Source organism: Chiloscyllium punctatum, chromosome 13, assembly GCF_047496795.1.
Source record: "Chiloscyllium punctatum isolate Juve2018m chromosome 13, sChiPun1.3, whole genome shotgun sequence".
In the NCBI taxonomy this organism is placed as follows: Eukaryota; Metazoa; Chordata; class Chondrichthyes; order Orectolobiformes; family Hemiscylliidae; genus Chiloscyllium; species Chiloscyllium punctatum.
In genome coordinates, this window is record NC_092751.1 from 18,450,835 (window position 1) to 18,467,333 (window position 16,499).

Consider the following 16,499-nt stretch of genomic DNA (forward strand, 5'->3'; position numbering starts at 1 on the left):
GGAGTGGGGGTGGGGTGAGGTAATTACCTTTTGACTTTGTTACTATGTTCAGAAACTGCCTTTTAGATTGAGGTGAACAGAAACTGCATTTCTAATAAGCACCATGGAATTGAGCAAAATTTATTGAGTCGCTTCTCGTCGAATCCCACACAGGTTTCCGACTCAGTTGGTATCCATGTGGCTGATGTCCAGGAGTGAACATCTCTGCAGCAAATTGCACGGTGAAGGTAAAAGGCAAGGAAAGTGTCATCTCGAACCGTCTCCGAGGTCAGAGCGTTCTCACAATGTGATCTGTCGTTCTCGGATTGGAATGCGACCTCCGGTTTTAGGGTGGGGAACATTGTTTGGGACTCTTATTCTGCAAAACAGACACAGTGACTGAAATTATGCTGCACGGTATGATGTGGAACACGGCCTGCTCAGCTTTGTGCATTTTCCCTGTAGTCCGGTGTGCTTCATGTTCCGTGTAAACGTGAAACTTGTCCTGTTTCAAGCAATGGGTGAAATCATTCAGCAAAGCAAGAATCGAAATTGCAGTAATGTCAAGCAGCTCGTGGTTATTTGACCAAATCATAACCGAACATATATTCTCACAGATACATTTGGAGCTGGAGAGAGTCTGAGAAGATAGACTCAGCTTACCATTGATTTTTGTTTGGATTGATGGGCTCTCATTATCTGCTGCGAAATAGTTATTGTAGACGGGCACATCCCAGCAGCTGTGCGAGTCGGAGAGGGATCATGGAACCCTTTTCATGTGACTTGGCATCTGTTGTTATGCAGGAGAGCACAGTTGGAAATGCAAGAAAATGGGGCGCGCAGCTGGCTGGTGGTGTGGCCGAGCGGTCTAAAGCGCTGGATCCAGGTTCCAATGTCGAAGGGGGAGTGGGTTCGAATCCCACCGCTGCCATTTCTGCCGATGAACTCCAACGCTGCAGCTCGTTAAAATGCTGTTTCTGACCCCACCGTTTTGATGTTGAAAAGAAAAGTAAAATGGCTTTGCTTCCCGGGGAATTAGCTGTGGTGTGGGATAGTGCCGAATATTTCAAAGTGTCTCTGTCTGTCATGATCGTGTTCGCCTCCCGCTCAGAAAATCGCAAGCAGCTGTGCTGTTCCAGGCAAGTTGAGCTTGCACTGGAACCAAATGGAGACTGTTATTTCATCGCTGTTGTGAAACAAAGTCCTGGGGTGACTCGTTTCGTCGTTATTTGGTTTTTTTGGCCACTGGGAAAATCGTTCCAACGAATTTCGATGTGATATGTTGTTGAATTTCTCCCATTTCCTTCGTTTTCGTCCTGGAGACATCGGAAGGGAAAGGTAATCTAATCGAGACTGTGAGTGGTGAAATTCACTTTTTATGGCCCATTCTTATTAGGTGCTTTCTTTCTCTCTTTTCAGTATTGTCTGGAAAGTGGTGGTTCCCTAAGGCTGCAGTATGTTTGAAAGAGTAGTTTGGAATTGTCCTGTTGTTAGTTGTGAGATTACTTTATAACTCATGCCATCGGACTATCTCACATTTTGCATTCATGCATCTCTGTGTCTGAAAATGCATTAGGTATGCCAGCTTTGTTTGTGTTCCGTGTTAAATGCTTTCTGTTTTGCGATTCGCTCAAAACTTTACGAGTTAACAGGGTTTCTGCGGAAACTTCCAGCTGCAAAAGTCCTTAACTGAGGATCTGGGAAAATTTCACAGAGTATGGTCAGTCTGAGCAAAAGTAAGGAAGTCGTTCCTTTCTGCAGTGTTTCGCAATACTACCTTTCCCGTGAGCAGTCGAACACAGTAAAGGATTGTGCCACACACTGCGACGGCAAGCTCCGCTAAAAAGTAATCCTTTAAAGCCGGTGTAAGCAACACAACGTTATTGGGGGACACCGCGTGGAAACAGATACTTCGGTGTATCTCGTCCATGCTCACCACATAGCCAAATTTAAACAAGTCCGGTTCCCCAGTATTTGGCCCCAAACCCTCTAAACCCATCCTATCCAGAAACACATGCAATTTTCTGAGCCTCCTCCGCTTCCTCTGGTAGCTCATTCCATACACGCACAACCTTCTGTGTGGGAAATGTGCCTCAGTTCCTTTGTCAATTTCACCCCTCTCACCTTAAACCTCTGCTCTCGAGTTTTCAACTCACCCCAACTTGGGTAAAACACGTAAATACTCAGTTTACAACCCTTCCATTAGATCATGTCGCAGCCGTTACGCTGCAGGGAAAATCGTCCCAGCCTATTCCACCTCGCCCTACGGTCCAAACTTTGACGACAAACTTGTCAATATTTTGTCATCAATTTCACGTGTCTTTTTTTATGTTTTCAAGATGTCAATTACGCTGGACAACAACGAGCTATTGGAAACAGAAAGGTGAAACGAAGAATGGCTTCAACTTTCAGTGCTGGATGCCACTGAGCTGCAGCAGGAGGCGATGTGGTTGGTTTCTGTAGTGTAGTAGTCATCACGTTCGCCTCACACGCGAAAAGTCCCCAGTTCGAAACTGGGCAGAAACTGCTTTGTTTTTCAACTGCAGCCTTTTCCATGGACAAGAACGGAGCTTTCATGCTTGCTTTCCCACCTGCAAACCTGCCTTCGAAGTTGCTTGAACAAATCTGCTCGCGTAGTGAAATGTAATGCAATTCCATTTAATGACTGTGCAAAGAATTGCAAAGTTTTTATCCAAACTGGTTCTGATCATATGCAATTCTGTTTGAGAGTGTAGTTACCCCCTTCTGATCCTTCTACGAAAAGCAGTACCGCATTTGCATTCGTTGCGCAGGCGGCTCGGTTCAAAGACAGGGAAGAAGCTGATGCGCTGGTGTCACAGTGCACCACGGATTCCTGAACTTGTCTGTCTGTCAAATGTACCCCAAAGGCGTGTCTGAAAGGCCTCGTTTGGAAGCTGTCTGTCGTTATTCAACGTGCGAGAATTGGCACCAGAGGTCCTGAATCATGTTTTGGAGCAGTTCGCACGTTAGTGGCTCTTTCAATCAGCAACAGCAATGAAAGAAATTACACTCTCAGTGGAACCTCTGGACCTGTGATTTCATGGTGTCGCTGGTATTAAGGTGTTCCCCGAGACCTAAGCCATGTTGAAACTGAAACGGAGGAATCGACAGAGAGGCTAAAGAATGACATCGCATCTATATGGTTTTCTTGAAATCACTGAGGAGCAGGAAAATGTAAACGGGGAAGTCGAGTGGGGAAGTGAGGCAGTTGCAGCTCTGCTGAAACTCTTTCTTTGTGACTCACTCAGCAACCAGACACGTGAAGGTGACTCAGAGGCGTGAGAGTTCTTCACATCGAGAACAAAAAGCAATCAAGCGCATTGAGCACCTCTTCCGGAGTGGGGGTGGGGTGAGGTAATTACCTTTTGACTTTGTTACTATGTTCAGAAACTGCCTTTCAGATTTAGGTGAACAGAAACTGCATTTCTAATAAGCACCATGGAATTGAGCAAAATTTATTGAGTCGCTTCTCGTCGAATCCCACACAGGTTTCCGACTCAGTTGGTATCCATGTGGCTGATGTCCAGGAGTGAACATCTCTGCAGCAAATTGCACGGTGAAGGTAAAAGGCAAGGAAAGTGTCATCTCGAACCGTCTCCGAGGTCAGAGCATCCTCACAATGTAATCTGTCGTTCTCGGATTGGAATGCGACCTCCGGTTTTAGGGTGGGGAACATTGTTTGGGACTCTTATTCTGCAAAACAGACACAGTGACTGAAATTATGCTGCACGGTATGATGTGGAACACGGCCTGCTCAGCTTTGTGCATTTTCCCTGTAGTCCGGTGTGCTTCATGTTCCGTGTAAACGTGAAACTTGTCCTGTTTCAAGCAATGGGTGAAATCATTCAGCAAAGCAAGAATCGAAATTGCAGTAATGTCAAGCAGCTCGTGGTTATTTGACCAAATCATAACCGAACATATATTCTCACAGATACATTTGGAGCTGGAGAGAGTCTGAGAAGATAGACTCAGCTTACCATTGATTTTTGTCTGGATTGATGGGCTCTCATTATCTGCTGCGAAATTGTTATTGTAGACGGTCACATCCCAGCAGCTGTGCGAGTCGGAGAGGGATCATGGAACCCTTTTCATGTGACTTGGCATCTGTTGTTATGCAGGAGAGCACAGTTGGAAATGCAAGAAAATGGGGCGCGTAGCCGGCTGGTGGTGTGGCCGAGCGGTCTAAGGCGCTGGATCCAGGTTCCAATTTCGAAGGGGGAGTGGGTTCGAATCCCACCGCTGCCATTTCTGCCGATCAACTCCAACGCTGCAGCTCGTTAAAATGCTGTTTCTGACCCCACTCTTTTGATGTTGAAAATAAAAGTAAAATGGCTTTGCTTCCCGGGGAATTAGCTGTGGTGTGGGATAGTGCCGAATATTTCAAAGTGTCTCTGTCTGTCATGATCGTGTTCGCCTCCCGCGCAGAAAATCGCACGCAGCTGTGCTGTTCCAGGCAAGTTGAGCTTGCACTGGAACCAAATGGAGACTGTTATTTCATCGCTGTTGTGAAACAAAGTCCTGGGGTGACTCGACTCGTCGTTATTTGGTTTTTTTGGCCACTGGGAAAATCGTTCCAACGAATTTCGATGTGATATGTTGTTGAATTTCTCCCATTTCCTTCGTTTTCGTCCTGGAGACATCGGAAGGGAAAGGTAATCTAATCGAGACTGTGAGTGGTGAAATTCACTTTTTATGGCCCATTCTTATTAGGTGCTTTCTTTCTCTCTTTTCAGTATTGTCTGGAAAGTGGTGGTTCCCTAAGGCTGCAGTATGTTTGAAAGAGTAGTTTGGAATTGTCCTGTTGTTAGTTGTGAGATTACTTTATAACTCATGCCATCGGACTATCTCACATTTTGCATTCATGCATCTCTGTGTCTGAAAATGCATTAGGTATGCCAGCTTTGTTTGTGTTCCGTGTTAAATGCTTTCTGTTTTGCGATTCGCTCAAAACTTTACGAGTTAACAGGGTTTCTGCGGAAACTTCCAGCTGCAAAAGTCCTTAACTGAGGATCTGGGAAAATTTCACAGAGTATGGTCAGTCGGAGCAAAAGTAAGGAAGTCGTTCCTTTCTGCAGTGTTTCGCAATACTACCTTTCCCGTGAGCAGTCGAACACAGTAAAGGATTGTGCCACACACTGCGACGGCAAGCTCCGCTAAAAAGTAATCCTTTAAAGCCGGTGTAAGCAACACAACGTTATTGGGGGACACCGCGTGGAAACAGATACTTCGGTGTATCTCGTCCATGCTCACCACATAGTCAAATTTGAACAAGTCCGGTTCCCCAGTATTTGGCCCCAAACCCTCTAAACCCATCCTATCCAGAAACTCATGCAATTTTCTGAGCCTCCTCCGCTTCCTCTGGTAGCTCATTTCATACACGCACAACCTTCTGTGTGGGAAATGTGCCTCAGTTCCTTTGTCAATTTCACCCCTCTCACCTTAAACCTCTGCTCTCGAGTTTTCAACTCACCCCAACTTGGGTAAAACACGTAAATACTCAGTTTACAACCCTTCCATTAGATCATGTCGCAGCCGTTACGCTGCAGGGAAAATCGTCCCAGCCTATTCCACCTCGCCCTACGGTCCAAACTTTGACGACATCCTTGTCAATATTTTGTCATCAATTTCACGTGTCTTTTTTTATGTTTTCAAGATGTCAATTACGCTGGACAACAACGAGCTATTGGAAACAGAAAGGTGAAACGAAGAATGGCTTCAACTTTCAGTGCTGGATGCCACTGAGCTGCAGCAGGGGGCGCTGTGGCTGGTTTCTGTAGTGGAGTGGTCATCGCGTTCGCCTCACGCGCGAAAGGTCCCCAGTTCGAAACTGGGCATAAACTGCTTTGTTCTTCAACTGCAGCCTTTTCCATGGACAAGAACGGAGCTTTCATGCTTGCTTTCCCACCTGCAAACTGGCCTTCGAAGTTGCTTGAACAAATCTGCTCGCGTAGTGAAATGTAATGCAATTCCATTTAATGACTGTGCAAAGAATTGCAAAGTTTTTATCCAAACTGGTTCTGATCATATGCAATTCTGTTTGAGAGTGTAGTTACCCCCTTCTGATCCTTCTACGAAAAGCAGTACCGCATTTGCATTCGTTGCGCAGGCGGCTCGGTTCAAAGACAGGGAAGAAGCTGAGGCGCTGGTGTCACAGTGCACCACGGATTCCTGAACTTGTCTGTCTGTCAAATGTACCCCAAAGGCGTGTCTGAAAGGCCTCGTTTGGAAGCTGTCTGTCGTTATTCAACGTGCGAGAATTGGCACCAGAGGTCCTGAATCATGTTTTGGAGCAGTTCGCACGTTAGTGGCTCTTTCAATCAGCAACAGCAATGAAAGAAATTACACTCTCAGTGGAACCTCTGGACCTGTGATTTCATGGTGTCGCTAGTATTAAGGTGTTCCCCGAGACCGAAGCCATGTTGAAACTGAAACGCAGGAATCGACAGAGAGGCTAAAGAATGACATCGCATCTATATGGTTTTCTTGAAATCACTGAGGAGCAGGAAAATGTAAACGGGGAAGTCGAGTGGGGAAGTGAGGCAGTTGCAGCTCTGCTGAAACTCTTTCTTTGTGACTCACTCAGCAACCAGACACGTGAAGGTGACTCAGAGGCGTGAGAGTTCTTCACATCGAGAACAAAAAGCAATCAAGCGCAGTGAGCACCTCTTCCGGAGTGGGGGTGGGGTGAGGTAATTACCTTTTGACTTTGTTACTATGTTCAGAAACTGCCTTTTAGATTGAGGTGAACAGAAACTGCATTTCTAATAAGCACCATGGAATTGAGCAAAATTTATTGAGTCGCTTCTCGTCGAATCCCACACAGGTTTCCGACTCAGTTGGTATCCATGTGGCTGATGTCCAGGAGTGAACATCTCTGCAGCAAATTGCACGGTGAAGGTAAAAGGCAAGGAAAGTGTCATCTCGAACCGTCTCCGAGGTCAGAGCGTTCTCACAATGTGATCTGTCGTTCTCGGATTGGAATGCGACCTCCGGTTTTAGGGTGGGGAACATTGTTTGGGACTCTTATTCTGCAAAACAGACACAGTGACTGAAATTATGCTGCACGGTATGATGTGGAACACGGCCTGCTCAGCTTTGTGCATTTTCCCTGTAGTCCGGTGTGCTTCATGTTCCGTGTAAACGTGAAACTTGTCCTGTTTCAAGCAATGGGTGAAATCATTCAGCAAAGCAAGAATCGAAATTGCAGTAATGTCAAGCAGCTCGTGGTTATTTGACCAAATCATAACCGAACATATATTCTCACAGATACATTTGGAGCTGGAGAGAGTCTGAGAAGATAGACTCAGCTTACCATTGATTTTTGTTTGGATTGATGGGCTCTCATTATCTGCTGCGAAATAGTTATTGTAGACGGGCACATCCCAGCAGCTGTGCGAGTCGGAGAGGGATCATGGAACCCTTTTCATGTGACTTGGCATCTGTTGTTATGCAGGAGAGCACAGTTGGAAATGCAAGAAAATGGGGCGCGCAGCTGGCTGGTGGTGTGGCCGAGCGGTCTAAGGCGCTGGATCCAGGTTCCAATGTCGAAGGGGGAGTGGGTTCGAATCCCACCGCTGCCATTTCTGCCGATGAACTCCAACGCTGCAGCTCGTTAAAATGCTGTTTCTGACCCCACCGTTTTGATGTTGAAAAGAAAAGTAAAATGGCTTTGCTTCCCGGGGAATTAGCTGTGGTGTGGGATAGTGCCGAATATTTCAAAGTGTCTCTGTCTGTCATGATCGTGTTCGCCTCCCGCTCAGAAAATCGCAAGCAGCTGTGCTGTTCCAGGCAAGTTGAGCTTGCACTGGAACCAAATGGAGACTGTTATTTCATCGCTGTTGTGAAACAAAGTCCTGGGGTGACTCGTTTCGTCGTTATTTGGTTTTTTTGGCCACTGGGAAAATCGTTCCAACGAATTTCGATGTGATATGTTGTTGAATTTCTCCCATTTCCTTCGTTTTCGTCCTGGAGACATCGGAAGGGAAAGGTAATCTAATCGAGACTGTGAGTGGTGAAATTCACTTTTTATGGCCCATTCTTATTAGGTGCTTTCTTTCTCTCTTTTCAGTATTGTCTGGAAAGTGGTGGTTCCCTAAGGCTGCAGTATGTTTGAAAGAGTAGTTTGGAATTGTCCTGTTGTTAGTTGTGAGATTACTTTATAACTCATGCCATCGGACTATCTCACATTTTGCATTCATGCATCTCTGTGTCTGAAAATGCATTAGGTATGCCAGCTTTGTTTGTGTTCCGTGTTAAATGCTTTCTGTTTTGCGATTCGCTCAAAACTTTACGAGTTAACAGGGTTTCTGCGGAAACTTCCAGCTGCAAAAGTCCTTAACTGAGGATCTGGGAAAATTTCACAGAGTATGGTCAGTCTGAGCAAAAGTAAGGAAGTCGTTCCTTTCTGCAGTGTTTCGCAATACTACCTTTCCCGTGAGCAGTCGAACACAGTAAAGGATTGTGCCACACACTGCGACGGCAAGCTCCGCTAAAAAGTAATCCTTTAAAGCCGGTGTAAGCAACACAACGTTATTGGGGGACACCGCGTGGAAACAGATACTTCGGTGTATCTCGTCCATGCTCACCACATAGCCAAATTTAAACAAGTCCGGTTCCCCAGTATTTGGCCCCAAACCCTCTAAACCCATCCTATCCAGAAACACATGCAATTTTCTGAGCCTCCTCCGCTTCCTCTGGTAGCTCATTCCATACACGCACAACCTTCTGTGTGGGAAATGTGCCTCAGTTCCTTTGTCAATTTCACCCCTCTCACCTTAAACCTCTGCTCTCGAGTTTTCAACTCACCCCAACTTGGGTAAAACACGTAAATACTCAGTTTACAACCCTTCCATTAGATCATGTCGCAGCCGTTACGCTGCAGGGAAAATCGTCCCAGCCTATTCCACCTCGCCCTACGGTCCAAACTTTGACGACAAACTTGTCAATATTTTGTCATCAATTTCACGTGTCTTTTTTTATGTTTTCAAGATGTCAATTACGCTGGACAACAACGAGCTATTGGAAACAGAAAGGTGAAACGAAGAATGGCTTCAACTTTCAGTGCTGGATGCCACTGAGCTGCAGCAGGAGGCGATGTGGTTGGTTTCTGTAGTGTAGTAGTCATCACGTTCGCCTCACACGCGAAAGGTCCCCAGTTCGAAACTGGGCAGAAACTGCTTTGTTTTTCAACTGCAGCCTTTTCCATGGACAAGAACGGAGCTTTCATGCTTGCTTTCCCACCTGCAAACCTGCCTTCGAAGTTGCTTGAACAAATCTGCTCGCGTAGTGAAATGTAATGCAATTCCATTTAATGACTGTGCAAAGAATTGCAAAGTTTTTATCCAAACTGGTTCTGATCATATGCAATTCTGTTTGAGAGTGTAGTTACCCCCTTCTGATCCTTCTACGAAAAGCAGTACCGCATTTGCATTCGTTGCGCAGGCGGCTCGGTTCAAAGACAGGGAAGAAGCTGATGCGCTGGTGTCACAGTGCACCACGGATTCCTGAACTTGTCTGTCTGTCAAATGTACCCCAAAGGCGTGTCTGAAAGGCCTCGTTTGGAAGCTGTCTGTCGTTATTCAACGTGCGAGAATTGGCACCAGAGGTCCTGAATCATGTTTTGGAGCAGTTCGCACGTTAGTGGCTCTTTCAATCAGCAACAGCAATGAAAGAAATTACACTCTCAGTGGAACCTCTGGACCTGTGATTTCATGGTGTCGCTGGTATTAAGGTGTTCCCCGAGACCTAAGCCATGTTGAAACTGAAACGGAGGAATCGACAGAGAGGCTAAAGAATGACATCGCATCTATATGGTTTTCTTGAAATCACTGAGGAGCAGGAAAATGTAAACGGGGAAGTCGAGTGGGGAAGTGAGGCAGTTGCAGCTCTGCTGAAACTCTTTCTTTGTGACTCACTCAGCAACCAGACACGTGAAGGTGACTCAGAGGCGTGAGAGTTCTTCACATCGAGAACAAAAAGCAATCAAGCGCATTGAGCACCTCTTCCGGAGTGGGGGTGGGGTGAGGTAATTACCTTTTGACTTTGTTACTATGTTCAGAAACTGCCTTTCAGATTTAGGTGAACAGAAACTGCATTTCTAATAAGCACCATGGAATTGAGCAAAATTTATTGAGTCGCTTCTCGTCGAATCCCACACAGGTTTCCGACTCAGTTGGTATCCATGTGGCTGATGTCCAGGAGTGAACATCTCTGCAGCAAATTGCACGGTGAAGGTAAAAGGCAAGGAAAGTGTCATCTCGAACTGGCTCCAAGGTCAGAGCGTTCTCACAATGTGATCTGTCGTTCTCGGATTGGAATGCGACCTCCGGTTTTAGGGTGGGGAATATTGTTTGGGACTCTTATTCTGCAAAACAGACACAGTGACTGAAATTATGCTGCACGGTATGATGTGGAACACGGCCTGCTCAGCTTTGTGCATTTTCCCTGTAGTCCGGTGTGCTTCATGTTCCGTGTAAACGTGAAACTTGTCCTGTTTCAAGCAATGGGTGAAATCATTCAGCAAAGCAAGAATCGAAATTGCAGTAATGTCAAGCAGCTCGTGGTTATTTGACCAAATCATAACCGAACATATATTCTCACAGATACATTTGGAGCTGGAGAGAGTCTGAGAAGATAGACTCAGCTTACCTTTGATTTTTGTCTGGATTGATGGGCTCTCATTATCTGCTGCGAAATTGTTATTGTAGACGGGCACATCCCAGCAGCTGTGCGAGTCGGAGAGGGATCATGGAACCCTTTTCATGTGACTTGGCATCTGTTGTTATGCAGGAGAACACAGTTGGAAATGCAAGAAAATTGTGAGCGCAGCTGGCTGGTGGTGTGGCCGAGCGGTCTAAGGCGCTGGATCCAGGTTCCCATGTCGGAGGGGGAGTGGGTTCGAATCCCACCGCTGCCATTTCTGCAGATCAACTCCAACGCTGCAGCTCGTTAAAATGCTGTTTCTGACCCCACTTTTTTGATGTTGAAAAGAAAAGTAAAATGGCTTTGCTTCCCGGGGAATTAGCTGTGGTGTGGGATAGTGCCGAATATTTCAAAGTGTCTCTGTCTGTCATGATCGTGTTCGCCTCCCGCGCAGAAAAGCGCAAGCAGCTGTGCTGTTCCAGGCAAGTTGAGCTTGCACTGGAACCAAATGGAGACTGTTATTTCATCGCTGTTGTGAAACAATGTCCTGGGGTGACTCGACTCGTCGTTATTTGGTTTTTTTGGCCAATGGGATAATCGTTCCAACGAATTTCGATGTGATATGTTGTTGAATTTCTCCCATTTCCTTCGTTTTCGTCCTGGAGACATCGGAAGGGAAAGGTAATCTAATCGAGACTGTGATTGGTGAAATTCACTTTTTATGGCCCATTCTTATTAGGTGCTTTCTTTCTCTCTTTTCAGTATTGTCTGGAATTTTGGTGGTTCCCTAAGGCTGCAGTATGTTTGAAAGAGTAGTTTGGAATTGTCCTGTTGTTAGTTGTGAGATTACTTTATAACTCATGCCATCGGACTATCTCACATTTTGCATTCATGCATCTCTGTGTCTGAAAATGCATTAGGTATGCCAGCTTTGTTTGTGTTCCGTGTTAAATGCTTTCTGTTTTGCGATTCGCTCAAAACTTTACGAGTTAACAGGGTTTCTGCGGAAACTTCCAGCTGCAAAAGTCCTTAACTGAGGATCTGGGAAAATTTCACAGAGTATGGTCAGTCGGAGCAAAAGTAAGGAAGTCGTTCCTTTCTGCAGTGTTTCGCAATACTACCTTTCCCGTGAGCAGTCGAACACAGTAAAGGATTGTGTCACACACTGCGACGGCAAGCTCCGCTAAAAAGTAATCCTTTAAAGCCGGTGTAAGCAACACAACGTTATTGGGGGACACCGCGTGGAAACAGATACTTCGGTGTATCTCGTCCATGCTCACCACATAGCCAAATTTAAACAGGTCCGGTTCCCCAGTATTTGGCCCCAAACCCTCTAAACCCATCCTATCCAGAAACTCATGCAATTTTCTGAGCCTCCTCCGCTTCCTCTGGTAGCTCATTCCATACACGCACAACCTTCTGTGTGGGAAATGTGCCTCAGTTCCTTTGTCAATTTCACCCCTCTCACCTTAAACCTCTGCTCTCGAGTTTTCAACTCACCCCAACTTGGGTAAAACACGTAAATACTCAGTTTACAAACCTTCCATTCGATCATGTCGCAGCCGTTACGCTGCAGGGAAAATCGTCCCAGCCTATTCCACCTCGCCCTACGGTCCAAACTTTGACGACAAACTTGTCAATATTTTGTCATCAATTTCACGTGTCTTTTTTTATGTTTTCAAGATGTCAATTACGCTGGACAACAACGAGCTATTGGAAACAGAAAGGTGAAACGAAGAATGGCTTCAACTTTCAGTGCTGGATGCCACTGAGCTGCAGCAAGGGGCGCTTCGGCTGGTTTCTGTAGTGTAGTGGTCATCACGTTCGCCTCACACGTGAAAAGTCCCCAGTTCGAAACTGGGTAGAAACTGCTTTGTTCTTCAACTGCAGCCTTTTCCATGGACAAGAACGGAGCTTTCATGCTTGCTTTCCCACCTGCAAACCTGCCTTCGAAGTTGCTTGAACAAATCTGCTCGCGTAGTGAAATGTAATGCAATTCCATTTAATGACTGTGCAAAGAATTGCAAAGTTTTTATCCAAACTGGTTCTGATCATATGCAATTCTGTTTGAGAGTGTAGTTACCCCCTTCTGATCCTTCTACGAAAAGCAGTACCGCATTTGCATTCGTTGCGCAGGTGGCTCGGTTCAAAGACAGGGAAGAAGCTGATGCGCTGGTGTCACAGTGCACCACGGATTCCTGAACTTGTCTGTCTGTCAAATGTACCCCAAAGGCGTGTCTGAAAGGCCTCGTTTGGAAGCTGTCTGTCGTTATTCAACGTGCGAGAATTGGCACCAGAGGTCCTGAATCATGTTTTGGAGCAGTTCGCACGTTAGTGGCTCTTTCAATCAGCAACAGCAATGAAAGAAAGTACACTCTCAGTGGAACCTATGGACCTGTGATTTCATGGTGTCGCTAGTATTAAGGTGTTCCCCGAGACCTAAGCCATGTTGAAACTGAAACGGAGGAATCGACAGAGAGGCTAAAGAAAGAAATATCGCATCTATATGGTTTTCTTGAAATCACTGATGAGCAGGAAAATGTAAACGGGGAAGTCGAGTGGGGAAGTGAGGCAGTTGCAGCTCTGGTGAAACTCTTTCTTTGTGACTCACTCAGCAACCAGACACGTGAAGGTGACTCAGAGGCGTGAGAGTTCTTCACATCGAGAACAAAAAGCAATCAAGCGCATTGAGCACCTCTTCCGGAGTGGGGGTGGGTGAGGTAATTACCTTTTGACTTTGTTACTATGTTCAGAAACTGCCTTTCAGATTTAGGTGAACAGAAACTGCATTTCTAATAAGCACCATGGAATTGAGCAAAATGTATTGAGTCGCTTCTCGTCGAATCCCACACAGGTTTCCGACTCAGTTGGTATCCATGTGGCTGATGTCCAGGAGTGAACATCTCTGCAGCAAATTGCACGGTGAAGGTAAAAGGCAAGGAAAGTGTCATCTCGAACCGTCTCCGAGGTCAGAGCGTTCTCACAATGTGATCTGTCGTTCTCGGATTGGAATGCGACCTCCGGTTTTAGGGTGGGGAACATTGTTTGGGACTCTTATTCTGCAAAACAGACACAGTGACTGAAATTATGCTGCACGGTATGATGTGGAACACGGCCTGCTCAGCTTTGTGCATTTTCCCTGTAGTCCGGTGTGCTTCATGTTCCGTGTAAACGTGAAACTTGTCCTGTTTCAAGCAATGGGTGAAATCATTCAGCAAAGCAAGAATCGAAATTGCAGTAATGTCAAGCAGCTCGTGGTTATTTGACCAAATCATAACCTAACATATATTCTCACAGATACATTTGGAGCTGGAGAGAGACTGAGAAGATAAACTCAGCTTACCATTGATTTTTGTCTGGATTGATGGGCTCTCATTATCTGCTGCGAAATTGTTATTGTAGATGGGCACATCCCAGCAGCTGTGCGAGTCGGAGAGGGATCATGGAACCCTTTTCATGTGACTTGGCATCTGTTGTTATGCAGGAGAACACAGTTGGAAATGCAAGAAAATTGCGAGCGCAGCTGGCTGGTGGTGTGGCCGAGCGGTCTAAGGCGCTGGATCCAGGTTCCAATGTCGAAGGGGGAGTGGGTTCGAATCCCACCGCTGCCGTTTCTGCAGATCAACTCCAACGCTGCAGCTCGTTAAAATGCTGTTTCTGACCCCACTGTTTTGATGTTGAAAAGAAAAGTAAAATGGCTTTGCTTCCCGGGGAATTAGCTGTGGTGTGGGATAGTGCCGAATATTTCAAAGTGTCTCTGTCTGTCATGATCGTGTTCGCCTCCCGCGCAGAAAAGCGCAAGCAGCTGTGCTGTTCCAGGCAAGTTGAGCTTGCACTGGAACCAAATGGAGACTGTTATTTCATCGCTGTTGTGAAACAATGTCCTGGGGTGACTCGACTCGTCGTTATTTGGTTTTTTTGGCCAATGGGATAATCGTTCCAACGAATTTCGATGTGATATGTTGTTGAATTTCTCCCATTTCCTTCGTTTTCGTCCTGGAGACATCGGAAGGGAAAGGTAATCTAATCGAGACTGTGATTGGTGAAATTCACTTTTTATGGCCCATTCTTATTAGGTGCTTTCTTTCTCTCTTTTCAGTATTGTCTGGAATTTTGGTGGTTCCCTAAGGCTGCAGTATGTTTGAAAGAGTAGTTTGGAATTGTCCTGTTGTTAGTTGTGAGATTACTTTATAACTCATGCCATCGGACTATCTCACATTTTGCATTCATGCATCTCTGTGTCTGAAAATGCATTAGGTATGCCAGCTTTGTTTGTGTTCCGTGTTAAATGCTTTCTGTTTTGCGATTCGCTCAAAACTTTACGAGTTAACAGGGTTTCTGCGGAAACTTCCAGCTGCAAAAGTCCTTAACTGAGGATCTGAGAAAATTTCACAGAGTATGGTCAGTCGGAGCAAAAGTAAGGAAGTCGTTCCTTTCTGCAGTGTTTCGCAATACTACCTTTGCCGTGAGCAGTCGAACACAGTAAAGGATTGTGCCACACACTGCGACGGCAAGCTCCGCTAAAAAGTAATCCTTTAAAGCCGGTGTAAGCAACACAACGTTATTGGGGGACACCGCGTGGAAACAGATACTTCGGTGTATCTCGTCCATGCTCACCACATAGCCAAATTTAAACAAGTCCGGTTCCCCAGTATTTGGCCCCAAACCCTCTAAACCCATCCTATCCAGAAACACATGCAATTTTCTGATCCTCCTCCGCTTCCTCTGGTAGCTCATTCCATACACGCACAACCTTCTGTGTGGGAAATGTGCCTCAGTTCCTTTGTCAATTTCACCCCTCTCACCTTAAACCTCTGCTCTCGAGTTTTCAACTCACCCCAACTTGGGTAAAACACGTAAATACTCAGTTTACAACCCTTCCATTAGATCATGTCGCAGCCGTTACGCTGCAGGGAAAATCTTCCCAGCCTATTCCACCTCGCCCTAGGGTCCAAACTTTGACGACATCCTTGTCAATATTTTGTCATCAATTTCACGTGTCTTTTTTTATGTTTTCAAGATGTCAATTACGCTGGACAACAACGAGCTATTGGAAACAGAAAGGTGAAACGAAGAATGGCTTCAACTTTCAGTGCTGGATACTACTGAGCTGCGGGAGGGGGCGCTGTGGTTGGTTTCTGTAGTGTAGTAGTCATCACATTCGCCTCACACGCGAAAGGTCCCCAGTTCGAAACTGGGCAGAAACTGCTTTGTTTTTCAACTGCAGCCTTTTCCATGGACAAGAACGGAGCTTTCATGCTTGCTTTCCAACCTGCAAACCTGCCTTCGAAGTTGCTTGAACAAATCTGCTCGCGTAGTGAAATGTAATGCAATTCCATTTAATGACTGTGCAAAGAATTGCAAAGTTTTTATCCAAACTGGTTCTGATCATATGCAATTCTGTTTGAGAGTGTAGTTACCCCCTTCTGATCCTTCTACGAAAAGCAGTACCGCATTTGCATTCGTTGCGCAGGCGGCTCGGTTCAAAGACAGGGAAGAAGCTGATGCGCTGGTGTCACAGTGCACCACGGATTCCTGAACTTGTCTGTCTGTCAAATGTACCCCAAAGGCGTGTCTGAAAGGCCTCGTTTGGAAGCTGTCTGTCGTTATTCAACGTGCGAGAATTGGCACCAGAGGTCCTGAATCATGTTTTGGAGCAGTTCGCACGTTAGTGGCTCTTTCAATCAGCAACAGCAATGAAAGAAATTACACTCTCAGTGGAACCTCTGGACCTGTGATTTCATGGTGTCGCTGGTATTAAGGTGTTCCCCGAGACCTAAGCCATGTTGAAACTGAAACGGAGGAATCGACAGAGAGGCTAAAGAATGACATCGCATCTATATGGTCCCCAGTTCGAA

The 16,499-nt window shown here is 45.9% G+C and overlaps 2 non-coding genes across 2 annotated transcripts; both read left to right on the forward strand.

Moving 5' to 3' along the window:
• The first annotated feature begins 9,102 nt into the window (after positions 1-9,102).
• trnav-cac (transfer RNA valine (anticodon CAC)) lies at positions 9,103-9,175 on the forward strand. The gene has a single exon. It is a non-coding gene; the product is annotated as a tRNA-Val (tRNA).
• A 6,600-nt stretch (positions 9,176-15,775) lies between these two features.
• trnav-cac (transfer RNA valine (anticodon CAC)) lies at positions 15,776-15,848 on the forward strand. Its single transcript has one exon. It is a non-coding gene; the product is annotated as a tRNA-Val (tRNA).
• The last annotated feature ends 651 nt before the right edge of the window (positions 15,849-16,499 follow it).